The 27,841-nt window shown below is 44.4% G+C and overlaps 2 long non-coding RNA genes across 41 annotated transcripts in view; one reads left to right on the forward strand and one right to left on the reverse strand.

The window, feature by feature from the left end:
• The window catches only part of LOC117313549 (uncharacterized), a 73,919-nt gene that overhangs the window by 10,827 nt on the left and 35,251 nt on the right, over positions 1-27,841 (reverse strand). For 17 of the 30 annotated variants that reach the window (XR_012333789.1, XR_012333801.1, XR_012333790.1 and 14 more), the window contains 4 exons: positions 21,627-21,763; positions 20,744-20,843; positions 7,935-8,071; positions 7,052-7,151 (listed from right to left, as the gene is read on the reverse strand). This is a non-coding gene — a long non-coding RNA (uncharacterized lncRNA). Of the gene's footprint in view, positions 1-7,051; positions 7,152-7,934; positions 8,072-10,103; positions 10,257-20,743; positions 20,844-21,626; positions 21,764-23,793; positions 23,947-27,841 lie in introns of all 30 variants that reach the window. The other 13 variants (XR_012333794.1, XR_012333787.1, XR_012333812.1 and 10 more) reach the window with 10 other exon arrangements.
• Positions 1-27,841, forward strand: part of LOC141279492 (uncharacterized) — a 41,804-nt gene that overhangs the window by 9,224 nt on the left and 4,739 nt on the right. For 7 of the 11 annotated variants that reach the window (XR_012333767.1, XR_012333769.1, XR_012333771.1 and 4 more), the window contains 7 exons: positions 5,196-5,414; positions 6,319-6,386; positions 7,110-7,205; positions 18,889-19,107; positions 20,012-20,079; positions 20,802-20,897; positions 21,225-21,325. This is a non-coding gene — a long non-coding RNA (uncharacterized lncRNA). Of the gene's footprint in view, positions 1-4,483; positions 4,599-5,195; positions 5,415-6,318; positions 6,387-7,109; positions 7,206-18,888; positions 19,108-20,011; positions 20,080-20,801; positions 20,898-21,224; positions 21,326-27,841 lie in introns of those variants that run through there. The other 4 variants (XR_012333775.1, XR_012333770.1, XR_012333774.1 and 1 more) reach the window with 4 other exon arrangements.

The following is a 27,841-nucleotide window of genomic DNA, read 5'->3' on the forward strand; positions in this document are numbered from 1 at the left end:
TTGGACATTAAAGCAACCTTGCGTTGCCAGAATAAAGCTACTTTGATTCTGATATATGATTGTTTTACATACCATGGATACAGTTTGTGCTTCTCTTTACACATTTTGCATGCATGTTCAAAGGAGAAACTGGCCTGTGATTCTATTCTCGTAATATTCTTTATCGATTTTTTTGTTGCTTTTTTAAGATTCTATACTTTATGTTTTATTTATTTATTTTTGGCTGCATTGGGTCTTCATTGCTGCATGCGAGCTTTCTCTAGTTTCGGCGAGCGGGGGTCTATTCTTTGTTGCGGTGAGTAGGCTTCTCATTGCAGCCTTCTGACCCCATGGGCTTCTGACCCCATTCGTCAGTGCTACTTCAGGTCCTCACCCCTTCCCTTCTGACCCTGGGCGGTGAAATCCTCTTTCTGCGGCTGGCGTGCGGCAGAAAGTCAATGAGGCAAGAGTAGGTTTGGAGTATCCAAGGAGCAGAAAGGATGTCAGCGTGTGGCAAACAGAGCGAGCAAATTGGAGAGGAGAACGAAACAGTCAGAGAGGAAACAGAGGCCCAGATTTCTAGGTCTGTGGAGGCACTCTGAGGACTTTGCATTTTCTGTGAAGAAGCCACTGAAGAAATTTGAGTGACATGATCTGACTTATGTTTTAACAAGATCTCTCTGGATGCCACGCTGATTAGAGACTGTAGGAGAGCAAGGACAAGCCCCAGAAGACCAACAGTTGATTCAAAGAAATGATTACTCAAACATGGTCCCCCTCCTCAGTGAAGACGCAGAGCAGCAATTGGCAAATAATGGCCACGAATCAAATCAGGCTCTCAGCCTGGATCTGTGGGGCTGTGAGCTAATAATGGTTCTCACGTTTAGAAAGCTTGTTGAAGAGGAAAGAGGAGGAGAAGCTACAGAAACTGTATATGGCCCACAAAGCCTAAGATATTTAAAATCCAGAAAATGCTTTCCAACACCTGACGTAAAGCATGTGGCTGGTAGGAGGTCCTCAACCAAATTTGGAAGAGGAATACACGAGTCAGTTAGTTCCTGAAAACACTGTAAAGTGATAGGTGTCAAGAAACATTTACCCCTTCACCCTTAACCTTCACAAATGAACCTTAACCAGTTCCATTGAGCTATTGAAAAATACATTCTGGCTTTCAGAAAAATAACCCAGAGGACATTTTCTCACATAGGCAAGGTCATAAACAACTGTCAAGTGAAGTTGAAATAGCAACAAATCAAATAATAACAAAAAACATTTTTACTGATTTTTAAATCTTACAAAGCATTTTCATGTTCATTATCTAATTTAATCCTCCAATCAACGTCATGAGATAGTTATCATTTCCCCATTAGAAATGACCACATATGAAATCCTGAGTGATTGCTCAAGAAAAGCTGAAATCTTGAGTGTTACATCTATTAAGGCCATGGTTGGGTGTTTTCCCATGGGAACATTGGATGCTAAAATCCACAGGGATTTTCAGCTCAAGATGGCAGACTAGGAAATATATTTACTTTCTGTTCCTCCTGAAACCATATCTAAATAAAACTGTAGAAATACCAAAAGTAATCAACCAATAAAAGCCAAGATATTTTGGAAGTCATCAACCACAGAAAGATTTCAACACATTTCGAGAAGGCAAGCAATGAAATGGAGGAGCCATGAATAAAATAATGAAGAAAAAAAGGCTGAGCCTAAGTAAGGTCTGCACAAAGTCACTCAGCTTTTGCTGAGCTCTGGTTATAGTCAAGGGCAGAGGAAAGAAGAGGGGCTGAAAACAAGGAGACAAACGTCATTTTAGGAAAAACACTTCATTTAATGAGCTCCAGGGAACACTCAGCCTGCTGCCATACTAACTCATGAATTACAATGGATTGTTGGTAAGCAAGACAAGAAAACAGGGAAGAAACAAAAGAAACAAAAATCAAGACACTGTTTCTAACTGAACTCTTCTCAAATGAGATCGAGGAATTATGGTTCAATGCCACAGCTGTAAATCATTTCTGCTCTTGGAGAGGTTACAAAGGGCTTATAATATTTCCCTTGTTTTCAGACAGAATTTAGGTCTGAGCAAAAGCTTTTGTGTCCTCCAACCCCAAAATTTATTGGGGATGGAAGCCCAGATTTGCTGGGACATACCATAAAAAGAATCTCATGAGCAGAGGGTCAAACTGATTTTGGAATATATGAATTATGCCCAGTGTGAGTTTCAATAGATTTATATATATATATATATATATATATATATATATATATATATATATATATATACACACACACACATTTTTACTGATCTATATGATTTTGGGTTCTGAAACTTCTGCATGTCACATGAGTGATACATAACAGACAATGTCAGCCCCAGGAGGGAGAAAACACTCCAATGAAGCAAGCCAAAGAAACAAGTTTTAAGCAAGGTCAAGTGATGTGTAGACCAGGATTGTTCAATTCCTACCTGTCATGCTGAAGCTTCCAGCTCCTGAATAACAACACATGCTTCCCTTGTCCTAGACAGCCAAGAGTACGTCTCCTCTCTTGGGCATAAGAATCCCTAGAGTTACATATGTGTAGTAAAGAGTGGACCCAGCTGTCATACTCACAATGACCAAATTGTGTTGATCGTACTTTATACCAATACATCGCTCCACGCTGAAGTTGCAATAAATGATATATTTGCTTTCTAGACATATGAATGAGACGCCTTACTGGATATACTCCAGGAAGGCCAGAGAAGCTGGCTTCTAATCCATACGGAACAATTCACTGGTGAATTTCTTTCAGGATAACCCATGATTTATCTAGAATATCATCTTTACGTATCTGGATCCTTCAAACTAGACAAAGGGAAAATACGGGCTTCAAGCCTCAGTTAGAAATATGGAATGGTGCCATGCTGACAACTGGTGGTCCCTGACCTGTATCTTCTGAGATTAGAACACAGTGTGGTGGATGACCAATTCATGCGTTGAACAAAAGAAGACCTCCTACAGGGCAGTGTAGCTGTTCGTTACAGGTATGGCACTTAGGGCTAAGTACCATAAGGACTACAAGAAAAAAAGAAAAACAAGTAACACATGAAGCATATACGATAAGGAGGCACCACAGTCCAGAGCACAAGCTCTGGAATCACACAGGCTTGGATCGAATCCCGGCTAAGCCACTACCATCTATATACCCTGAAGGACAGGCCAAGGTTTAAATGTTCTTTTACCAAATTGCAAAAAAGAAGTGAAGAAAGAACCTATCTGCCAGGAAGGGACATCGTGGGCTGCAGCATCCAGTCGGATCAGGGCTCTGCATCTCCTGCTCAGAAACCTTGGCCACCTGGCTCATGGTGATGCTGGCAGCTGAGCAGCCCTGGAGAAGGCGATCCTGTCTCCAGGTCTCGCAGAGGAGCTGGGCAGGTCTGCGGACGAGGTGGCCCACACCCTGGTAAGCTCTGGCTGCCTCCTGCCCTCAGGTCTGAGCAGGCTCTGGCCTCTGGGCCCCGTGGTGGGGAAGGCCTGGCCGATACATACGCAGGGCTGAGGGGCCTGCAGAGCCAGTCCCCAGGCAGGGTGAGCTCTGGAGGAGGCTTCCACAGTCCCCAACAGTCTCCGCATGGTGGCCCATCTGGTGCCAAACACCTGCCACCCACAGCCAGAAGTCCCAGCCACTAGAAAGTCCAGAAGGGGCCCCGCCCTTTGCCTTTGGGCCGGGGTTAAGCCAGCAGCTGGGCTTGCATGTGACCCCTGCCTCACCCCCTGCCCCGCCCGCTCTTTCTCTGTGACACGTACAATGGATATGTCATAAAGCCAGGCAGAGCCAGTGCTATAAATTCAGAGGAGTTAGAATCTAGGAAGAGCCTCTCCCACTTTCACTCTCTGCTCTCAGATCAGGCAGGCAGTACCTCTAATATGGAAGCTATGGACACCACACCTCCTTCACACGCTGTCCTCTTCCATTCTGCTCCTGTTTTCCCCACCACCCCATTTACGGCCCTGGCGGGCATCGGTGCTTCAGCAGGAAGCACGTCAGACCCCGAACCTATGGACACCACACCTCCTTCACATGCTGTCATCTTCCATTCTGCTCCTGTTTTCCCCACCACCCCATTTACGGCCCTGGCGGGCATCGGTGCTTCAGCAGGAAGCACGTCAGACCCCGAACCTATGGACACCACACCTCCTTCACACGCTGTCATCTTCTATTCTGCTCCTGTTTTCTCCAGCAACCCATTTACGCCTTTGGTGGGCATCGGTGCCTCAGCAGTCAGCACCTCAGACCCCGAACCTATGGACACCACACCTCCTTCCCACGCTGTCATCTTCCATCCTGCTCCTCTTTACCCCAGCACCCCATTTACGGCTTAGGCCGGCACTGGTGCTTCAGCAGGAAGCACCTCTAACACCAAAGCTATGGACACCACACCTCCTTCCCAGGCTGTCATTTTCCAGTCTGCCCTGTCTCCAATAGAACCACTACCCATTTCACACCGCTGTTCCAAGTTCTGGGAACACACCACCCAGTGATAGCAATGCCTCAGCCCATGCCTCGACTCATTTACCTGCAACGTGAGCCAACAGACAGACCAACACTTCAAAGTTATGACAGAAAGTTGAGTAAGTTATACGCTTGGAATTTCATTTATTATTATTAACAAGCACAACTGTAGTGCTTAGACTATAACAAGTACTATTCTAAGGGCTTACCAAATATTAACTCACTTATTCCTCATAATGGCAACCCTAGAGGTAGGGAATTCATAATGTTCACTTTTCTGGGGGAAACTGAGGCCCAGAGACGTTGAAGAGCTTGCCTAATGCCACACAGTAAGTAGGTGGCAAAACCCGGGATTAAAACCAGACCGTCTAGACTTTCATCACTTTGCTGTGTCACCGTACTGTAAGTTGTGGTTAGGGAAGGAACTAAATTGACAAGACTCTGAACTAAAAGGAGAAGGGAGAAATGAGAAAATGAGTGATCCTAGAAACTAGAGTAGAGTTAGGCTCAGAAATTTCTGGTGATGAGACCCGGAAGAACAAGAACTTGGTTGGAATATTAACTTGGGGTAGTATCTGAATCCATGGAGAAATGGTTTTGTTTTCTGTAAAATTTAGAAAGGTCAGTTGGATGAAGATTAATGAAGACAAAAGTAGAAAGGAAAAGAAAAAGGTGCCTTAAGGGAGACATAACCGCTTCCCTCTACGTACCCACAGGTGGGGTCCTGTGGGAAAGGATGGAGCTCCCTCTACCGGGTTGGTCACCAGGCTGAACAAGGAGAAACATGGCAACCATTGTACTGGTTTTGATGATCTCTCAAAACCAAGGCTTCAGTTTCCAAGAACGACCTACGGTAGCATAACTAGTGTGTGTCACACATGCCACTAAGCGTGTTTCCAGTCACACATTTTAATTGGAGAACTACTTCCTATGAGGTAGGCATCAGTTCCCTATGGCTGCTGTAACAAATGACTACAAATGTGCTTGCTTCTAACAAAACCCACTTATTTTCTTATGGTTCTGGAAGACAGAGGTCCAAAACCAGTTTCCCTGGGCTGAAACCAGAAGTCGACAGGGCCATCCATCCTCCTTCTAGAGGCTCTAAGCGAGAATCTGTTTCCTCGCCAGCATTCCTTCACTTCTGGCCACATCAATGCAACCCCAACTTCGTCATCACATTCTCTTTGGAGTACAAATTCCCTCTGCCTCTCTCTTACGAGAACACCAGTGGTTATATTTGGGCCCATCCAGGTAGTCCAGGAGAATCTTCCCATCTGAGAACCATTACTTTCATCCCACTGGCAAAGTGCCTTCTGCCATTTAAGGTGACATTCACAGGTTCTGGAGAGTAGAATGTGGACATTTGGGGGCAATGGTATTATTCAGTCTACTACAAGGTAGATACTATTATCTTTGTCAGATGTAGGAAATGACGTTTAGGGAAGTAGTTTGTCTCAGGTCTACAATTTCCAGAGTAGAGACTTAAATTCTGCCACCGACACTTTAGGACACACCCTAAACAACTTGAATCTGTGTCCTTAACTACTGCATAATCCTTGGTTAAGAGTCACACTTAGGTATCAAGACCCAATTGAATACAACACAAGTACTGTCTCCTCTTTCACTATGTTTGCCTGGTGTACTGATGAATCTTGCCCAGAGCAGAAGAGTTCAGAAAATTGTTATGCAGGTTTACGAAGAGAAAGCATTTACCGTTTGACGTGCCCGGAGTAACGGAAGGCTTTTTCAAATAAAATATGCCACCAAATAGTCAAGTGTCACAACAGAGGTAACCCCGTGGGAGTCACGAGGAGACTAAAATTATCTCCAATTGTGCAGGAGAGAAAAGTTTCACTGAAGGCAGGTGTAGTTCAGCCAAGCCCTACAGCACAGAAGTAGGAATGTGGGTATGTACGAATGGGAAAGAGTTTAATGCAGAATGGATGAGAAATATGCATTCGACCTATTCTAAAACAACTGGCTTATTAACTCAGTAAATCGATTTAGTCAGTCAAACTAGCTTTAGCTGATTACTTATCCAGGGAATAGCTGTTTAGAGTAATTTTTGTCATAGAACAGTAAATAAAATGGTTGAACTATAGCTTTAGGCTTGCTAAGTGAAATAGATTGCTCTAGATGATTTTCAAGTGACTTACTTGGTAGTACTCACGAAATTGGGGGTTAACAATTGCTTAAGAAAACAAAGAGAATTGATTTTAAATAAAGTACTTACTGTGTGAACTATCTGTTCAGTAGCTCATGTTAAATGGATGTTTATAATCCCCATTGGACAACCAACTACTTTTTTGCAAATGGCAATGTGAATTGCTCTCGCATAAACTATAGCAATGACCACCTATCTAATTTGTTGTCCAAACCAGAAATCTTCTAACAATACTGGTGTCCTAATAAAAATAAGCACGAAGGGAACACACACTGGGTGTCTCCCGTGTGCCTGTGCATGCATCTATATCTCACTGAAGCCCCATAACAGCCCCCAAGAGAGGGACTCTGAGTGTCCCCGTGCTGCTTGTGGAGAAACAGGCACAGGAAGGTTCAATAGTCTATCTACCTGATATCACACAGAGGGTGGGAGAGCCCGTTTTTAAACCACCTGCCTCCAATTCCAGGTGCCAGGAGCCAGACTCAGCCTACAGCTCTCTTCTGCTCGCCTGGAGGTGAAACAAGGTGTCATGATTAGTCAAATCCCGTCTTCACTCATCAAGGTAGCTTGAACACCTGCATGTCCTCCAAGTAGCATGTAGCATGAGCAATAAGATGTTTGCCCCGTGATCGTCCAGGAACTTGGAATCAGCTGTGCCTGGTTAGGCTGAGCTGGTTTAGAGTGGAGAGGACCACCGATCTTCCACCTGGGCAAGTGCCTTTTGACCTCCTGCCATCAGAGGGCCGAAAACTCCAGCCTGAGAATGTGCTGAGGCCTGTAGCCTAGTTACACCAGCTCAGAACAATGATGAGCACACGTTTTTCCAATCACCTTTCCTCATGCTCCCCATGCCTCATACTGCCCTGCTTCTTTATTCTTTATCCCACAGATACCCAAAGCCCCTTGCCTTTGGGGAGGCGGATTTGAGACCTATTGTCACGTCACGTCCTCGCTTGGCTGCCCTGTGAATAAACCTCCTCTTTGCTGCAAACCTCAGCATTTCAGTGTTTTGGCTTGCTGCGCCTCAGACAGAATGGTTGGGAGCAGTGGTACAGGACCCTTGCATGTGAGGGAAGCTGGTTCCTAGTAGTCACATTGCGGATGTTTTCTCCTCTCGGGGTGGGGGTGGGGCAGACATCCTGCTCTTCCGGAAAGGGAGAAACACAGGTGCCAAACCCTTGCCCTCAGCGTCACCGTCACCTAGGAGCTTGTTAGAAGCACAGAATCCAGGCCCCACCCAGAACTACTGAATACCAGCCTGCATTTAACAAGATCCCCAAGAGAGGCATACCCATATTAAAGTTGGACAGGCACCAAGCTGTCATCGTCTTCTCCGCAGCTAATGAAAACGAAGCAAAGATTCATCCCGAGCCGACTCTGCCTCAGTCACCTGGATATCCCATGAGCTCATTTAATCCTCCCCAGAACCTGCAAATGAGACTGAGGGTCAGAGTGGTCTAGCACCCAAGGTTCCATAAGAGAACATGACCAAGGCTCACTGGAGCCCAGACTTCCAAAAAAGAAGGCCCCTGAGCACAGCATGGCACCACCGCAGCCCAAACCGTGGGCCCGGAGGGTAGGCCAGGCTCCCCACGCAGAGTTCACACCATTCGACAGATGCCCACAGCAGACCACAAGGCAATATGAGAAGTAACTTCTGATTGTGGAATCTCTGAACTTTGAGATTTAAAGAAAAACATCTGTTTTCGGGGGATGGTTAAAACAGTTCTACCAAGGAGTAAAGAGAGGGCATCTCAAGGCCCCTTCTGGACTAAGAATTTAATGCCTACTTATTGAGAGATGCTCCGTGCATTTGCTCAGCCCTACGTCAAGATGAAGTTCTCTGTGCCCTAGAAGCTTAGGTTCTAAAAAGGCCACAGAAATGGGTGAGACCTAAAACATGCCAGAACAATGCAACGGCCTTAATCAGACTGTCTTTGCTTTGCCTTGCTTACAAGTCACTGACTTTAAACGGAATATGGTGTCATGTCTTTATGTTTCTTGAAGCTTTTTTTTTTTAAAAGATCATATAAAGATTTTCTTCCATGGTAAGACTTTTATATTGTATTTTTCTTAAACTGGACTGTGGCACATTTACCCTCCATCAGATGATTGCTTATAACTCACCTTGCTTTGTTAAGAATACCGCTAGAGGCTTCTATGTCCCTACTAAAAAAAATACATTTTCAGGCCCATTGAAACCAATGAAAATCCAAGATTTCAGAGCACAAGATAATGAAAATTCTCTCTATCCGCGTCTTTTACTGCTTTTAATCTGTTAACAGTCCCTAAGTGTGTCAGATGAAAGGTACTGTCGCGGGAATTGACATCATTAACAGCATTCCATACAGGTAAGTCTTGATTGTTCCAATTTCTCAAAAAGTTGGACATATTTCCTGCCTCTATGACATCTCTAGGGTGTGTGGAAGAAATAAAAAAGAGGCCTGTACAATGTATTTCTCCAAATATACACACAAATAGTTTGCACATACAAACAGGGAAACCTTATAAATAATGTATGGGGAGCAAAGGATTGTTGGTAACGGTACTACTCATTTCGAAAGACAACACTGTCACCAAGTGTCCCCTCACCAATACTGACTGGGAATTTTTAGGGGCCACCAAACCAGAGATGGAGATTTTTAGGCACATTCTTGCCAGAAAAGAGAGCCTAGGGCATAAACCACTCAACTTGTTGGCACGAATGCCAGGGCAACCCAAGCAAGTGGATATACAAGCCTACGTAACGCTTGGAAGTAGGAAGCTTTGGGGGACTACACCTGGGCTGGTACTGGCCTCCCTCCCCAAAGGGACAAGGAGAGCAGAAACCTGGATGGAGTCAAGAGAGAGAACAAAGAAAGGCAAGGCTGGGTATGGAGCAACGTGTGGATCCAGGAGCATGTGTCTCAGAACTGCCGGGGCTCTGCAGACCAGCTGCATCCCCATTCTCCTTTTCCCTCATGGGTATAATGAACTCAGGATGGGCGCATCCCGGCTGCCAAGTCACTTCCACCTGTCCATGGAGTTGACAGTTACTTGCTCACAGTGAACCAACCTCTCTGGACCTAACAGCTACTGCAGGAGGCGGTAGTGGAGAACAAGGTGACGACAACGACCAGATGCGAAGGAGGAAGCGACGTTCAGCGGACCGACTGGGTGGACTGATGGTGTGGGGTTAAGTCTGCAGAGCTAAAGGGGCCAGATGTAGAAAAGGGAAGGGGAACCATGAGGATACGGTCAAGCCCCATCGTATGGATATTTCATCCATATGTTGTATGCAAATCCCATTCAATTTGCTCTGAGTGAACAAGAGAGAACAAAATTATCCTTTAAACCATGTCAGTGACTTTATTTACCATCTCATTTGATGAGCTCATAGCCCAGGGTCAGAGGGAAATGGGAGCTGTGAGTCTCAGGAAGTCTCAGGCCTCAGAGGCCCCTCAGAGCCAAACTACCTCACCTTTTGCACTTTTCAAGCAACGTTATTCCTAAGTGCGAGTCACCCTCTTCATCAGGTTCTCCAAGAAACAGCAATCTCTCCCAATGAGAGAGGAAAAATGGGCTACTTTGGCTTGCTGAGGCACAATATGTAGGTCTCCAAAATGGTACCTGCCTGGGGATTTTTCAAGAAAATTAAGCATCAGTGGTGATTTGTTTGTCTTCACATAACGTATGACCCAGATGTGCTGAGAAATAAGAAAAGGACGAACGAATCAAGGGCGGCTGATCCAAGGAGGCAAGGGGCAACTTCCACAGCCTACGTGGAAAGCTAGAGGGAGGGAACATCCAGCTGGTGGGAGCTGAAGACAGGGGCCAGTCCTCCTTGGGCTCGGGATGCCAGCCCCTCTTCCTACATTTTCACGCTCTCCTTCTCTGTCGGCCCCTCCCAGCCATATTAAAGAGCCACAAGGAAATGCTCTCCTCCATTCCATTCTCCTGTCCTCCTATCCACCCCTCCCTTCTTTCCCTTTGCCATCAATTTCTTGACTTGCCCCCCATTTCTCCCCTCTCATCCACAGTGCGGTCTGGTTTCTGCCCCCCTACTCTCGTGAAACTGATCTCCTTGAAGCCCCCAATGATTTCTCCGTTGACAAGTCCAGGGCACTACTTCTCAATCCTTATCTTTCTGACCGCCAAGCCGAGTCAGATCTTAAACAACGTCTCTGTCTTGTCTCTGTCTTGAAAATCTCTTCCCTTGGCTTCCGCGCCACCTTTCCTTTTCTTTCCATGAGACCGATCACAACCAGTGCTGCAGATTCCATCGAAGTAAGGAATGCTGTTGCCTACATGTGTGAATGAGCTCAAGTGAGTAAAGTACTGAAGTAGAGGACAGCTAAAGTGAAACGTCTTCATGAACGTCCACGTGGCTGAGCAGCAAGTTAACCTTTCCTACATGTGCTAAAGAAGAAGAGTTGGGTTTTATTTTATTTACTTTTCCCTGGACTGTGTTGAATGACTATCATCTACAAGTTCAGCCTACTTTTGGCTGAGGATTAATGCACTGGGAGAGCTGAGAGAAAACTGAACAATAGAGCTGTCTTTTTCTTGACCAGTTCACCTTAGTTTCCCAAACTCTAAGTCTTTCCCGAATTCTTTCTCCTTTTTAGTGTAGTAAAAGGAACATAACACAACATCCACCATTTGGATCATTTTACAATTCACTGTACCATTCAGTGGAATTTACTACGGTCACAATGTTGTGCAACTATCACCACTGCCGAGCTGCAAAACATTTTCATCAACCAAGAGGAAACCTACACCCATTTTAAGGAGTCATTCCCTATTTCCCTCTCTTCCAACCCCCTGGCAACCACTAATGTAGAATCTTTTCTGTGTGTATGGATTTGCCACTGCTGGACATTTCATGTAAATGGAACCATACAGTATGTAGCCTTTCATGCCTGACTCCTTTCACTTAGTTGCATCCATCATGTAGCATGTGTCAGAAATCCACTCACTGTTATGGCTGAATCCTTCATACCCTTTGAATACAAAATTAAAACTACGCTGAGAGTGAAGCTCTGTTTTAATGGCACATATATTAGGCCAATTCATTGAAAGAAGCTGAAGATGGAGATATTGTTGTGAAATGATAATCGTTGAGAAGCCTCAGCCAATTGGATAACGAAAAGTTTGGGAAATGTTGCAAAAAATTATCTGCTTTACATTAAAAGCCCATTAAACAAGGATGCAGGAGATTGTCTTTTTCTTGCAGGTAACTTAAATGAGGCAGAAAGAAATAACTGCCCTTTAGAACACATTTTGAAAGGATTCTATTTATTCTTAATAGACGAATGGGAGTACAGGAAGTTCACATCCAATATGGACTCCCTGTCCAAACACTGTTTATCGTTCGAGCCACCGCTATCGAATTATATTTCTTGAGAGTAAGGCAGCTCAATTCCTGCATATTACTTTCCAAAATTCATCCATCAAATCCATTAATACAGTATAAACAAGAGTTGTTCATGTTTAAGTGCACTTCAAATATCAGGTATAAAGAACCCCCAGTAAGAAAAAGAATCCTATATCTCTTGCCAGAATGTGGTCAGCTCTGGGGTGCTCTGCTAGCTGAAAGACACATTCATTATCAAGGGGATAGAGGCTGTTTAAGTGGGATGAGAGCCAAAAAATTGTAACTACATATATGTGTGAAGAACAGTGCTAGGTTATCTCATATTCTATATCAGTCAAGGCTCACCGTTTTACATACGTGAAAAGCAAAGTTAAAAGTGTATTAGTAGGGCTTCCCTGTTGGCGCGGTGGTTAAGGGTCCACCTGCCAGTGCACGGGACACACGTTTGAGCCCTGGTCCGGGAAGATCCCACATGCCACGGAGCAACTAAGACCATGTGCCACAACTACTGAGCCTGCGTGCTAGAGCCCGTGAACCACAGCTACTGACGCCCACGCACCTAGACCCCGTGCTCAGCAACAACGAGAAGCCACCACAATGAGAAGCCCACGTACTGCAACAAAGAGTAGCCCCCGCTCACCGCAACTAGAGAAAGCCCGCGCACAGCAACGAAGAGCCTAGGCAGCCAAAGATAAATAAATAAATACGTCTATTTTTAAGAAAAGTGTTTTAGTAACTTACTAAAAGGCACGCAACCAGTAAACGTGAGCAAGAATTCAATCCCAAATCTGTCACACTGAAGTTTAAGCTAATACTTGAGATTAATAAAAACAGCACTAAATTAAAAGTTCAGAGATATTTTTTATTTCATACTTTCACTCATGCTCTTTGGAGATAAATCATGTCATTTATATGGGCCTTAGTTTTCACAACTTTAATAGTTGGAAGCTTGACTAGATGATCTGTATGTAGTCTTCCAATTCTAAAATGTTCCACTAATTTGGATTGCTACAATAATTGCCCTTGCAATACATGCATGCTGCCACCAAGTAGCAGTAGAGACTACTAGTTCCTTTTTTACCCCTAGTGGGGGTGCATTTTGACAGCGGACTTATCCGTCAATAGTACAACCTGTTAGTATAACTGTAAGATAACAAAATAATCTGGTATTCTTTCCTGTAAAAGAGAAGCTTTACATTGTGTCTGTGAATCGTACCAGAATCACCTGTAGGTTTTTAAATATAGAGGAAATCCTGAACCCATTGAATGAGACTCTTCAGAGACAGGACTTGGGCATCTGGAATTTTGGGTTCCCATCATTTGTATATTTTATTTCATTTCATTTTTGCCTATGTACAATATTTGTCACATCCTTTTGAATCTTTAAAACTTTCTTTTTGTTTTAAATTTTAGAATATTCCATAATCTTCACCTACTTTTCATAAGGTGTTATCTGTTATGTTTATTCGATCTTGTGCTTCTCCTGGTTAAGACTTCTTTCTTTCCTTTTTTTTGGTTTTTTTCGGGGCCCTGCCTCATGTCTTGCAGGATCTTAGTTCCCTGACCTGGGATTGGACCCCAGGGCCCCAGCAGTGAAAGCGTCATGTTCTAAATACTGGACCACCAGGGAAGTCCCAAGATTTCAGTTGTAAATGACTTCTTTCCCCACTCTAATTCATTCCTGGGATCAGTTTCATGTTTGGACATTAAAGCAACCTTGCGTTGCCAGAATAAAGCTACTTTGATTCTGATATATGATTGTTTTACATACCATGGATACAGTTTGTGCTTCTCTTTACACATTTTGCATGCATGTTCAAAGGAGAAACTGGCCTGTGATTCTATTCTCGTAATATTCTTTATCGATTTTTTTGTTGCTTTTTTAAGATTCTATACTTTATGTTTTATTTATTTATTTTTGGCTGCATTGGGTCTTCATTGCTGCATGCGAGCTTTCTCTAGTTTCCGCGAGCGGGGGTCTATTCTTTGTTGCGGTGAGTAGGCTTCTCATTGCAGCCTTCTGACCCCATGGGCTTCTGACCCCATTCGTCAGTGCTACTTCAGGTCCTCACCCCTTCCCTTCTGACCCTGGGCGGTGAAATCCTCTTTCTGCGGCTGGCGTGCGGCAGAAAGTCAATGAGGCAAGAGTAGGTTTGGAGTATCCAAGGAGCAGAAAGGATGTCAGCGTGTGGCAAACAGAGCGAGCAAATTGGAGAGGAGAACGAAACAGTCAGAGAGGAAACAGAGGCCCAGATTTCTAGGTCTGTGGAGGCACTCTGAGGACTTTGCATTTTCTGTGAAGAAGCCACTGAAGAAATTTGAGTGACATGATCTGACTTATGTTTTAACAAGATCTCTCTGGATGCCACGCTGATTAGAGACTGTAGGAGAGCAAGGACAAGCCCCAGAAGACCAACAGTTGATTCAAAGAAATGATTACTCAAACATGGTCCCCCTCCTCAGTGAAGACGCAGAGCAGCAATTGGCAAATAATGGCCACGAATCAAATCAGGCTCTCAGCCTGGATCTGTGGGGCTGTGAGCTAATAATGGTTCTCACGTTTAGAAAGCTTGTTGAAGAGGAAAGAGGAGGAGAAGCTACAGAAACTGTATATGGCCCACAAAGCCTAAGATATTTAAAATCCAGAAAATGCTTTCCAACACCTGACGTAAAGCATGTGGCTGGTAGGAGGTCCTCAACCAAATTTGGAAGAGGAATACACGAGTCAGTTAGTTCCTGAAAACACTGTAAAGTGATAGGTGTCAAGAAACATTTACCCCTTCACCCTTAACCTTCACAAATGAACCTTAACCAGTTCCATTGAGCTATTGAAAAATACATTCTGGCTTTCAGAAAAATAACCCAGAGGACATTTTCTCACATAGGCAAGGTCATAAACAACTGTCAAGTGAAGTTGAAATAGCAACAAATCAAATAATAACAAAAAACATTTTTACTGATTTTTAAATCTTACAAAGCATTTTCATGTTCATTATCTAATTTAATCCTCCAATCAACGTCATGAGATAGTTATCATTTCCCCATTAGAAATGACCACATATGAAATCCTGAGTGATTGCTCAAGAAAAGCTGAAATCTTGAGTGTTACATCTATTAAGGCCATGGTTGGGTGTTTTCCCATGGGAACATTGGATGCTAAAATCCACAGGGATTTTCAGCTCAAGATGGCAGACTAGGAAATATATTTACTTTCTGTTCCTCCTGAAACCATATCTAAATAAAACTGTAGAAATACCAAAAGTAATCAACCAATAAAAGCCAAGATATTTTGGAAGTCATCAACCACAGAAAGATTTCAACACATTTCGAGAAGGCAAGCAATGAAATGGAGGAGCCATGAATAAAATAATGAAGAAAAAAAGGCTGAGCCTAAGTAAGGTCTTCACAAAGTCACTCAGCTTTTGCTGAGCTCTGGTTATAGTCAAGGGCAGAGGAAAGAAGAGGGGCTGAAAACAAGGAGACAAACGTCATTTTAGGAAAAACACTTCATTTAATGAGCTCCAGGGAACACTCAGCCTGCTGCCATACTAACTCATGAATTACAATGGATTGTTGGTAAGCAAGACAAGAAAACAGGGAAGAAACAAAAGAAACAAAAATCAAGACACTGTTTCTAACTGAACTCTTCTCAAATGAGATCGAGGAATTATGGTTCAATGCCACAGCTGTAAATCATTTCTGCTCTTGGAGAGGTTACAAAGGGCTTATAATATTTCCCTTGTTTTCAGACAGAATTTAGGTCTGAGCAAAAGCTTTTGTGTCCTCCAACCCCAAAATTTATTGGGGATGGAAGCCCAGATTTGCTGGGACATACCATAAAAAGAATCTCATGAGCAGAGGGTCAAACTGATTTTGGAATATATGAATTATGCCCAGTGTGAGTTTCAATAGGTTTATATATATATATATATATATATATATATATATATATATATATACACACACACACATTTTTACTGATCTATATGATTTTGGGTTCTGAAACTTCTGCATGTCACATGAGTGATACATAACAGACAATGTCAGCCCCAGGAGGGAGAAAACACTCCAATGAAGCAAGCCAAAGAAACAAGTTTTAAGCAAGGTCAAGTGATGTGTAGACCAGGATTGTTCAATTCCTACCTGTCATGCTGAAGCTTCCAGCTCCTGAATAACAACACATGCTTCCCTTGTCCTAGACAGCCAAGAGTACGTCTCCTCTCTTGGGCATAAGAATCCCTAGAGTTACATATGTGTAGTAAAGAGTGGACCCAGCTGTCATACTCACAATGACCAAATTGTGTTGATCGTACTTTATACCAATACATCGCTCCACGCTGAAGTTGCAATAAATGATATATTTGCTTTCTAGACATATGAATGAGACGCCTTACTGGATATACTCCAGGAAGGCCAGAGAAGCTGGCTTCTAATCCATACGGAACAATTCACTGGTGAATTTCTTTCAGGATAACCCATGATTTATCTAGAATATCATCTTTACGTATCTGGATCCTTCAAACTAGACAAAGGGAAAATACGGGCTTCAAGCCTCAGTTAGAAATATGGAATGGTGCCATGCTGACAACTGGTGGTCCCTGACCTGTATCTTCTGAGATTAGAACACAGTGTGGTGGATGACCAATTCATGCGTTGAACAAAAGAAGACCTCCTACAGGGCAGTGTAGCTGTTCGTTACAGGTATGGCACTTAGGGCTAAGTACCATAAGGACTACAAGAAAAAAAGAAAAACAAGTAACACATGAAGCATATACGATAAGGAGGCACCACAGTCCAGAGCACAAGCTCTGGAATCACACAGGCTTGGATCGAATCCCGGCTAAGCCACTACCATCTATATACCCTGAAGGACAGGCCAAGGTTTAAATGTTCTTTTACCAAATTGCAAAAAAGAAGTGAAGAAAGAACCTATCTGCCAGGAAGGGACATCGTGGGCTGCAGCATCCAGTCGGATCAGGGCTCTGCATCTCCTGCTCAGAAACCTTGGCCACCTGGCTCATGGTGATGCTGGCAGCTGAGCAGCCCTGGAGAAGGCGATCCTGTCTCCAGGTCTCGCAGAGGAGCTGGGCAGGTCTGCGGACGAGGTGGCCCACACCCTGGTAAGCTCTGGCTGCCTCCTGCCCTCAGGTCTGAGCAGGCTCTGGCCTCTGGGCCCCTGTGGTGGGGAAGGCCTGGCCGATACATACGCAGGGCTGAGGGGCCTGCAGAGCCAGTCCCCAGGCAGGGTGAGCTCTGGAGGAGGCTTCCACAGTCCCCAACAGTCTCCGCATGGTGGCCCATCTGGTGCCAAACACCTGCCACCCACAGCCAGAAGTCCCAGCCACTAGAAAGTCCAGAAGGGGCCCCGCCCTTTGCCTTTGGGCCGGGGTTAAGCCAGCAGCTGGGCTTGCATGTGACCCCTGCCTCACCCCCTGCCCCGCCCGCTCTTTCTCTGTGACACGTACAATGGATATGTCATAAAGCCAGGCAGAGCCAGTGCTATAAATTCAGAGGAGTTAGAATCTAGGAAGAGCCTCTCCCACTTTCACTCTCTGCTCTCAGATCAGGCAGGCAGTACCTCTAATATGGAAGCTATGGACACCACACCTCCTTCACACGCTGTCCTCTTCCATTCTGCTCCTGTTTTCCCCAGCACCCCATTTACGGCCCTGGCGGGCATCGGTGCTTCAGCAGGAAGCACGTCAGACCCCGAACCTATGGACACCACACCTCCTTCACACGCTGTCATCTTCCATTCTGCTCCTGTTTTCCCCAGCACTCCATTTACGGCTTTGGCGGGCATCGGTGCTTCAGCAGGAAGCACGTCAGACCCCGAACCTATGGACACCACACCTCCTTCACACGCTGTCATCTTCTATTCTGCTCCTGTTTTCTCCAGCAACCCATTTACGCCTTTGGTGGGCATCGGTGCCTCAGCAGTCAGCACCTCAGACCCCGAACCTATGGACACCACACCTCCTTCCCACGCTGTCATCTTCCATCCTGCTCCTCTTTACCCCAGCACCCCATTTACAGCTTAGGCCGGCACTGGTGCTTCAGCAGGAAGCACCTCTAACACCAAAGCTATGGACACCACACCTCCTTCCCAGGCTGTCATTTTCCAGTCTGCCCTGTCTCCAATAGAACCACTACCCATTTCACACCGCTGTTCCAAGTTCTGGGAACACACCACCCAGTGATAGCGATGCCTCAGCCCATGCCTCGACTCATTTACCTGCAACGTGAGCCAACAGACAGACCAACACTTCAAAGTTATGACAGAAAGTTGAGTAAGTTATACGCTTGGAATTTCATTTATTATTATTAACAAGCACAACTGTAGTGCTTAGACTATAACAAGTACTATTCTAAGGGCTTACCAAATATTAACTCACTTATTCCTCATAATGGCAACCCTAGAGGTAGGGAATATTCATAATGTTCACTTTTCTGGGGGAAACTGAGGCCCAGAGACGTTGAAGAGCTTGCCTAATGCCACACAGTAAGTAGGTGGCAAAACCCGGGATTAAAACCAGACCGTCTAGACTTTCATCACTTTGCTGTGTCACCGTACTGTAAGTTGTGGTTAGGGAAGGAACTAAATTGACAAGACTCTGAACTAAAAGGAGAAGGGAGAAATGAGAAAATGAGTGATCCTAGAAACTAGAGTAGAGTTAGGCTCAGAAATTTCTGGTGATGAGACCCGGAAGAACAAGAACTTGGTTGGAATATTAACTTGGGGTAGTATCTGAATCCATGGAGAAATGGTTTTGTTTTCTGTAAAATTTAGAAAGGTCAGTTGGATGAAGATTAATGAAGACAAAAGTAGAAAGGAAAAGAAAAAGGTGCCTTAAGGGAGACATAACCGCTTCCCTCTACGTACCCACAGGTGGGGTCCTGTGGGAAAGGATGGAGCTCCCTCTACCGGGTTGGTCACCAGGCTGAACAAGGAGAAACATGGCAACCATTGTACTGGTTTTGATGATCTCTCAAAACCAAGGCTTCAGTTTCCAAGAACGACCTACGGTAGCATAACTAGTGTGTGTCACACATGCCACTAAGCGTGTTTCCAGTCACACATTTTAATTGGAGAACTACTTCCTATGAGGTAGGCATCAGTTCCCTATGGCTGCTGTAACAAATGACTACAAATGTGCTTGCTTCTAACAAAACCCACTTATTTTCTTATGGTTCTGGAAGACAGAGGTCCAAAACCAGTTTCCCTGGGCTGAAACCAGAAGTCGACAGGGCCATCCATCCTCCTTCTAGAGGCTCTAAGCGAGAATCTGTTTCCTCGCCAGCATTCCTTCACTTCTGGCCACATCAATGCAACCCCAACTTCGTCATCACATTCTCTTTGGAGTACAAATTCCCTCTGCCTCTCTCTTACGAGAACACCAGTGGTTATATTTGGGCCCATCCAGGTAGTCCAGGAGAATCTTCCCATCTGAGAACCATTACTTTCATCCCACTGGCAAAGTGCCTTCTGCCATTTAAGGTGACATTCACAGGTTCTGGAGAGTAGAATGTGGACATTTGGGGGCAATGGTATTATTCAGTCTACTACAAGGTAGATACTATTATCTTTGTCAGATGTAGGAAATGACGTTTAGGGAAGTAGTTTGTCTCAGGTCTACAATTTCCAGAGTAGAGACTTAAATTCTGCCACCGACACTTTAGGACACACCCTAAACAACTTGAATCTGTGTCCTTAACTACTGCATAATCCTTGGTTAAGAGTCACACTTAGGTATCAAGACCCAATTGAATACAACACAAGTACTGTCTCCTCTTTCACTATGTTTGCCTGGTGTACTGATGAATCTTGCCCAGAGCAGAAGAGTTCAGAAAATTGTTATGCAGGTTTACGAAGAGAAAGCGTTTACCGTTTGACGTGCCCGGAGTAACGGAAGGCTTTTTCAAATAAAATATGCCACCAAATAGTCAAGTGTCACAACAGAGGTAACCCCGTGGGAGTCACGAGGAGACTAAAATTATCTCCAATTGTGCAGGAGAGAAAAGTTTCACTGAAGGCAGGTGTAGTTCAGCCAAGCCCTACAGCACAGAAGTAGGAATGTGGGTATGTACGAATGGGAAACACTTTAATGCAGAATGGATGAGAAATATGCATTCGACCTATTCTAAAACAACTGGCTTATTAACTCAGTAAATCGATTTAGTCAGTCAAACTAGCTTTAGCTGATTACTTATCCAGGGAATAGCTGTTTAGAGTAATTTTTGTCATAGAACAGTAAATAAAATGGTTGAACTATAGCTTTAGGCTTGCTAAGTGAATAGATTGCTCTAGATGATTTTCAAGTGACTTACTTGGTAGTACTCACGAAATTGGGGGTTAACAATTGCTTAAGAAAACAAAGAGAATTGATTTTAAATAAAGTACTTACTGTGTGAACTATCTGTTCAGTAGCTCATGTTAAATGGATGTTTATAATCCCCATTGGACAACCAACTACTTTTTTGCAAATGGCAATGTGAATTGCTCTCGCATAAACTATAGCAATGACCACCTATCTAATTTGTTGTCCAAACCAGAAATCTTCTAACAATACTGGTGTCCTAATAAAAATAAGCACGAAGGGAACACACACTGGGTGTCTCCCGTGTGCCTGTGCATGCATCTATATCTCACTGAAGCCCCATAACAGCCCCCAAGAGAGGGACTCTGAGTGTCCCCGTGCTGCTTGTGGAGAAACAGGCACAGGAAGGTTCAATAGTCTATCTACCTGATATCACACAGAGGGTGGGAGAGCCCGTTTTTAAACCACCTGCCTCCAATTCCAGGTGCCAGGAGCCAGACTCAGCCTACAGCTCTCTTCTGCTCGCCTGGAGGTGAAACAAGGTGTCATGATTAGTCAAATCCCGTCTTCACTCATCAAGGTAGCTTGAACACCTGCATGTCCTCCAAGTAGCATGTAGCATAAGCAATAAGATGTTTGCCCCGTGATCGTCCAGGAACTTGGAATCAGCTGTGCCTGGTTAGGCTGAGCTGGTTTAGAGTGGAGAGGACCACCGATCTTCCACCTGGGCAAGTGCCTTTTGACCTCCTGCCATCAGAGGGCCGAAAACTCCAGCCTGAGAATGTGCTGAGGCCTGTAGCCTAGTTACGCCAGCTCAGAACAATGATGAGCACACGTTTTTCCAATCACCTTTCCTCATGCTCCCCATGCCTCATACTGCCCTGCTTCTTTATTCTTTATCCCACAGATACCCAAAGCCCCTTGCCTTTGGGGAGGCGGATTTGAGACCTATTGTCACGTCACGTCCTCGCTTGGCTGCCCTGTGAATAAACCTCCTCTTTGCTGCAAACCTCAGCATTTCAGTGTTTTGGCTTGCTGCGCCTCAGACAGAATGGTTGGGAGCAGTGGTACAGGACCCTTGCATGTGAGGGAAGCTGGTTCCTAGTAGTCACATTGCGGATGTTTTCTCCTCTCGGGGTGGGGGTGGGGCAGACATCCTGCTCTTCCGGAAAGGGAGAAACACAGGTGCCAAACCCTTGCCCTCAGCGTCACCGTCACCTAGGAGCTTGTTAGAAGCACAGAATCCAGGCCCCACCCAGAACTACTGAATACCAGCCTGCATTTAACAAGATCCCCAAGAGAGGCATACCCATATTAAAGTTGGAGAGGCACCAAGCTGTCATCGTCTTCTCCGCAGCTAATGAAAACGAAGCAAAGATTCATCCCGAGCCGACTCTGCCTCAGTCACCTGGATATCCCATGAGCTCATTTAATCCTCCCCAGAACCTGCAAATGAGACTGAGGGTCAGAGTGGTCTAGCACCCAAGGTTCCATAAGAGAACATGACCAAGGCTCACTGGAGCCCAGACTTCCAAAAAAGAAGGCCCCTGAGCACAGCATGGCACCACCGCAGCCCAAACCGTGGGCCCGGAGGGTAGGCCAGGCTCCCCACGCAGAGTTCACACCATTCGACAGATGCCCACAGCAGACCACAAGGCAATATGAGAAGTAACTTCTGATTGTGGAATCTCTGAACTTTGAGATTTAAAGAAAAAAATCTGTTTTCGGGGGATGGTTAAAACAGTTCTACCAAGGAGTAAAGAGAGGGCATCTCAAGGCCCCTTCTGGACTAAGAATTTAATGCCTACTTATTGAGAGATGCTCCGTGCATTTGCTCAGCCCTACGTCAAGATGAAGTTCTCTGTGCCCTAGAAGCTTAGGTTCTAAAAAGGCCACAGAAATGGGTGAGACCTAAAACATGCCAGAACAATGCAACGGCCTTAATCAGACTGTCTTTGCTTTGCCTTGCTTACAAGTCACTGACTTTAAACGGAATATGGTGTCATGTCTTTATGTTTCTTGAAGCTTTTTTTTTTTAAAAGATCATATAAAGATTTTCTTCCATGGTAAGACTTTTATATTGTATTTTTCTTAAACTGGACTGTGGCACATTTACCCTCCATCAGATGATTGCTTATAACTCACCTTGCTTTGTTAAGAATACCGCTAGAGGCTTCTATGTCCCTACTAAAAAAAATACATTTTCAGGCCCATTGAAACCAATGAAAATCCAAGATTTCAGAGCACAAGATAATGAAAATTCTCTCTATCCGCGTCTTTTACTGCTTTTAATCTGTTAACAGTCCCTAAGTGTGTCAGATGAAAGGTACTGTCGCGGGAATTGACATCATTAACAGCATTCCATACAGGTAAGTCTTGATTGTTCCAATTTCTCAAAAAGTTGGACATATTTCCTGCCTCTATGACATCTCTAGGGTGTGTGGAAGAAATAAAAAAGAGGCCTGTACAATGTATTTCTCCAAATATACACACAAATAGTTTGCACATACAAACAGGGAAACCTTATAAATAATGTATGGGGAGCAAAGGATTGTTGGTAACGGTACTACTCATTTCGAAAGACAACACTGTCACCAAGTGTCCCCTCACCAATACTGACTGGGAATTTTTAGGGGCCACCAAACCAGAGATGGAGATTTTTAGGCACATTCTTGCCAGAAAAGAGAGCCTAGGGCATAAACCACTCAACTTGTTGGCACGAATGCCAGGGCAACCCAAGCAAGTGGATATACAAGCCTACGTAACGCTTGGAAGTAGGAAGCTTTGGGGGACTACACCTGGGCTGGTACTGGCCTCCCTCCCCAAAGGGACAAGGAGAGCAGAAACCTGGATGGAGTCAAGAGAGAGAACAAAGAAAGGCAAGGCTGGGTATGGAGCAACGTGTGGATCCAGGAGCATGTGTCTCAGAACTGCCGGGGCTCTGCAGACCAGCTGCATCCCCATTCTCCTTTTCCCTCATGGGTATAATGAACTCAGGATGGGCGCATCCGGCTGCCAAGTCACTTCCACCTGTCCATGGAGTTGACAGTTACTTGCTCACAGTGAACCAACCTCTCTGGACCTAACAGCTACTGCAGGAGGCGGTAGTGGAGAACAAGGTGACGACAACGACCAGATGCGAAGGAGGAAGCGACGTTCAGCGGACCGACTGGGTGGACTGATGGTGTGGGGTTAAGTCTGCAGAGCTAAAGGGGCCAGATGTAGAAAAGGGAAGGGGAACCATGAGGATATGGTCAAGCCCCATCGTATGGATATTTCATCCATATGTTGTATGCAAATCCCATTCAATTTGCTCTGAGTGAACAAGAGAGAACAAATTATCCTTTAAACCATGTCAGTGACTTTATTTACCATCTCATTTGATGAGCTCATAGCCCAGGGTCAGAGGGAAATGGGAGCTGTGAGTCTCAGGAAGTCTCAGGCCTCAGAGGCCCCTCAGAGCCAAACTACCTCACCTTTTGCACTTTTCAAGCAACGTTATTCCTAAGTGCGAGTCACCCTCTTCATCAGGTTCTCCAAGAAACAGCAATCTCTCCCAATGAGAGAGGAAAAATGGGCTACTTTGGCTTGCTGAGGCACAATATGTAGGTCTCCAAAATGGTACCTGCCTGGGGATTTTTCAAGAAAATTAAGCATCAGTGGTGATTTGTTTGTCTTCACATAACGTATGACCCAGATGTGCTGAGAAATAAGAAAGGACGAACGAATCAAGGGCGGCTGATCCAAGGAGGCAAGGGGCAACTTCCACAGCCTACGTGGAAAGCTAGAGGGAGGGAACATCCAGCTGGTGGGAGCTGAAGACAGGGGCCAGTCCTCCTTGGGCTCGGGATGCCAGCCCCTCTTCCTACATTTTCACGCTCTCCTTCTCTGTCGGCCCCTCCCAGCCATATTAAAGAGCCACAAGGAAATGCTCTCCTCCATTCCATTCTCCTGTCCTCCTATCCACCCCTCCCTTCTTTCCCTTTGCCATCAATTTCTTGACTTGCCCCCCATTTCTCCCCTCTCATCCACAGTGCGGTCTGGTTTCTGCCCCCCTACTCTCGTGAAACTGATCTCCTTGAAGCCCCCAATGATTTCTCCGTTGACAAGTCCAGGGCACTACTTCTCAATCCTTATCTTTCTGACCGCCAAGCCGAGTCAGATCTTAAACAACGTCTCTGTCTTGTCTCTGTCTTGAAAATCTCTTCCCTTGGCTTCCGCGCCACCTTTCCTTTTCTTTCCATGAGACCGATCACAACCAGTGCTGCAGATTCCATCGAAGTAAGGAATGCTGTTGCCTACATGTGTGAATGAGCTCAAGTGAGTAAAGTACTGAAGTAGAGGACAGCTAAAGTGAAACGTCTTCATGAACGTCCACGTGGCTGAGCAGCAAGTTAACCTTTCCTACATGTGCTAAAGAAGAAGAGTTGGGTTTTATTTTATTTACTTTTCCCTGGACTGTGTTGAATGACTATCATCTACAAGTTCAGCCTACTTTTGGCTGAGGATTAATGCACTGGGAGAGCTGAGAGAAAACTGAACAATAGAGCTGTCTTTTTCTTGACCAGTTCACCTTAGTTTCCCAAACTCTAAGTCTTTCCCGAATTCTTTCTCCTTTTTAGTGTAGTAAAAGGAACATAACACAACATCCACCATTTGGATCATTTTACAATTCACTGTACCATTCAGTGGAATTTACTACCGTCACAATGTTGTGCAACTATCACCACTGCCGAGCTGCAAAACATTTTCATCAACCAAGAGGAAACCTACACCCATTTTAAGGAGTCATTCCCTATTTCCCTCTCTTCCAACCCCCTGGCAACCACTAATGTAGAATCTTTTCTGTGTGTATGGATTTGCCACTGCTGGACATTTCATGTAAATGGAACCATACAGTATGTAGCCTTTCATGCCTGACTCCTTTCACTTAGTTGCATCCATCATGTAGCATGTGTCAGAAATCCACGCACTGTTATGGCTGAATCCTTCATACCCTTTGAATACAAAATTAAAACTACGCTGAGAGTGAAGCTCTGTTTTAATGGCACATCTATTAGGCCAATTCATTGAAAGAAGCTGAAGATGGAGATATTGTTGTGAAATGATAATCGTTGAGAAGCCTCAGCCAATTGGATAACGAAAAGTTTGGGAAATGTTGCAAAAAATTATCTGCTTTACATTAAAAGCCTATTAAACAAGGATGCAGGAGATTGTCTTTTTCTTGCAGGTAACTTAAATGAGGCAGAAAGAAATAACTGCCCTTTAGAACACATTTTGAAAGGATTCTATTTATTCTTAATAGACGAATGGGAGTACAGGAAGTTCACATCCAATATGGACTCCCTGTCCAAACACTGTTTATCGTTCGAGCCACCGCTATCGAATTATATTTCTTGAGAGTAAGGCAGCTCAATTCCTGCATATTACTTTCCAAAATTCATCCATCAAATCCATTAATACAGTATAAACAAGAGTTGTTCATGTTTAAGTGCACTTCAAATATCAGGTATAAAGAACCCCCAGTAAGAAAAAGAATCCTATATCTCTTGCCAGAATGTGGTCAGCTCTGGGGTGCTCTGCTAGCTGAAAGACACATTCATTATCAAGGGGATAGAGGCTGTTTAAGTGGGATGAGAGCCAAAAAATTGTAACTACATATATGTGTGAAGAACAGTGCTAGGTTATCTCATATTCTATATCAGTCAAGGCTCACCGTTTTACATACGTGAAAAGCAAAGTTAAAAGTGTATTAGTAGGGCTTCCCTGTTGGCGCGGTGGTTAAGGGTCCACCTGCCAGTGCACGGGACACACGTTTGAGCCCTGGTCCGGGAAGATCCCACATGCCACGGAGCAACTAAGACCATGTGCCACAACTACTGAGCCTGCGTGCTAGAGCCCGTGAACCACAGCTACTGACGCCCACGCACCTAGACCCCGTGCTCAGCAACAACGAGAAGCCACCACAATGAGAAGCCCACGTACTGCAACAAAGAGTAGCCCCCGCTCACCGCAACTAGAGAAAGCCCGCGCACAGCAACGAAGAGCCTAAGCAGCCAAAGATAAATAAATAAATACGTCTATTTTTAAGAAAAGTGTTTTAGTAACTTACTAAAAGGCACGCAACCAGTAAACGTGAGCAAGAATTCAATCCCAAATCTGTCACACTGAAGTTTAAGCTAATACTTGAGATTAATAAAAACAGCACTAAATTAAAAGTTCAGAGATATTTTTTATTTCATACTTTCACTCATGCTCTTTGGAGATAAATCATGTCATTTATATGGGCCTTAGTTTTCACAACTTTAATAGTTGGAAGCTTGACTAGATGATCTGTATGTAGTCTTCCAATTCTAAAATGTTCCACTAATTTGGATTGCTACAATAATTGCCCTTGCAATACATGCATGCTGCCACCAAGTAGCAGTAGAGACTACTAGTTCCTTTTTTACCCCTAGTGGGGGTGCATTTTGACAGCGGACTTATCCGTCAATAGTACAACCTGTTAGTATAACTGTAAGATAACAAAATAATCTGGTATTCTTTCCTGTAAAAGAGAAGCTTTACATTGTGTCTGTGAATCGTACCAGAATCACCTGTAGGTTTTTAAATATAGAGGAAATCCTGAACCCATTGAATGAGACTCTTCAGAGACAGGACTTGGGCATCTGGAATTTTGGGTTCCCATCATTTGTATATTTTATTTCATTTCATTTTTGCCTATGTACAATATTTGTCACATCCTTTTGAATCTTTAAAACTTTCTTTTTGTTTTAAATTTTAGAATATTCCATAATCTTCACCTACTTTTCATAAGGTGTTATCTGTTATGTTTATTCGATCTTGTGCTTCTCCTGGTTAAGACTTCTTTCTTTCCTTTTTTTTTGGTTTTTTTCGGGGCCCTGCCTCATGTCTTGCAGGATCTTAGTTCCCTGACCTGGGATTGGACCCCAGGGCCCCAGCAGTGAAAGCGTCATGTTCTAAATACTGGACCACCAGGGAAGTCCCAAGATTTCAGTTGTAAATGACTTCTTTCCCCACTCTAATTCATTCCTGGGATCAGTTTCATGTTTGGACATTAAAGCAACCTTGCGTTGCCAGAATAAAGCTACTTTGATTCTGATATATGATTGTTTTACATACCATGGATACAGTTTGTGCTTCTCTTTACACATTTTGCATGCATGTTCAAAGGAGAAACTGGCCTGTGATTCTATTCTCGTAATATTCTTTATCGATTTTTTTGTTGCTTTTTTAAGATTCTATACTTTATGTTTTATTTATTTATTTTTGGCTGCATTGGGTCTTCATTGCTGCATGCGAGCTTTCTCTAGTTTCGGCGAGCGGGGGTCTATTCTTTGTTGCGGTGAGTAGGCTTCTCATTGCAGCCTTCTGACCCCATGGGCTTCTGACCCCATTCGTCAGTGCTACTTCAGGTCCTCACCCCTTCCCTTCTGACCCTGGGCGGTGAAATCCTCTTTCTGCGGCTGGCGTGCGGCAGAAAGTCAATGAGGCAAGAGTAGG

The sequence above is a fragment of the Tursiops truncatus genome, chromosome 9 (assembly GCF_011762595.2).
Source record: "Tursiops truncatus isolate mTurTru1 chromosome 9, mTurTru1.mat.Y, whole genome shotgun sequence".
NCBI classification, from domain to species: domain Eukaryota; kingdom Metazoa; phylum Chordata; class Mammalia; order Artiodactyla; family Delphinidae; genus Tursiops; species Tursiops truncatus.